A 663-nucleotide genomic window follows, 5' to 3' on the forward strand; every position below is an offset into this window, starting at 1 on the left:
ATATAAGAGCTGACATGCTTTCGTGGAGCACCGTGTCAACTCAAAACAATAGGTTTGCAGAAAGCTGTTATGCCGAATAAAGAATGTTCCATATTACTAAAGAAATGTCCTCCACTAGACGTTCCCAAAAGAGATGAGAATATTTGTCTGCATACATTTACCAGTCCTGGCCCAGCAGAAGATGGAGGGTGAGGTAAAATTAATTCATAGAACATTTGGGCAAATAAATTATACCACTGGGGGAGTAGAGAAAAGTTAACCACTTTGCATGTTAGAACATTTATCCTTCAGTTATTAGATATGGACTTTATGTTCTCAAATGATTTTTGATCTCTGTTCTTATTTGTACTGATTAAAATAAATCAGAGTTCTTGCAGTATAAAATGTTGCTGCTGTGTTAAGCTACAAATACTGTCAGTGCAAAGAAACAGATGTTGGTGGTTGCATAATGGCAAAAGAAAGAGCAGCTGGTTGTTAGGGTGTTCCGTGTTGTGATCATATAATCCTAATTTGAGCTGATGTCTTTGTTTTCCTACGTCTGAGCTGCCTTTTGGTAACTCCGTTTCTACTTTGAAACCCTTGAAAATACTTGAGTTTCAATGCAGATTTGTCGAGATGTTAAAAACGCTTGGATTTTGGATGAAGTGCGCTAAAAATGTTTGG

The sequence above is a fragment of the Nematolebias whitei genome, chromosome 10 (genome assembly GCF_014905685.2).
Source record: "Nematolebias whitei isolate Nwh7 chromosome 10, NemWhi1, whole genome shotgun sequence".
NCBI classification, from domain to species: Eukaryota; Metazoa; Chordata; class Actinopteri; order Cyprinodontiformes; family Rivulidae; genus Nematolebias; species Nematolebias whitei.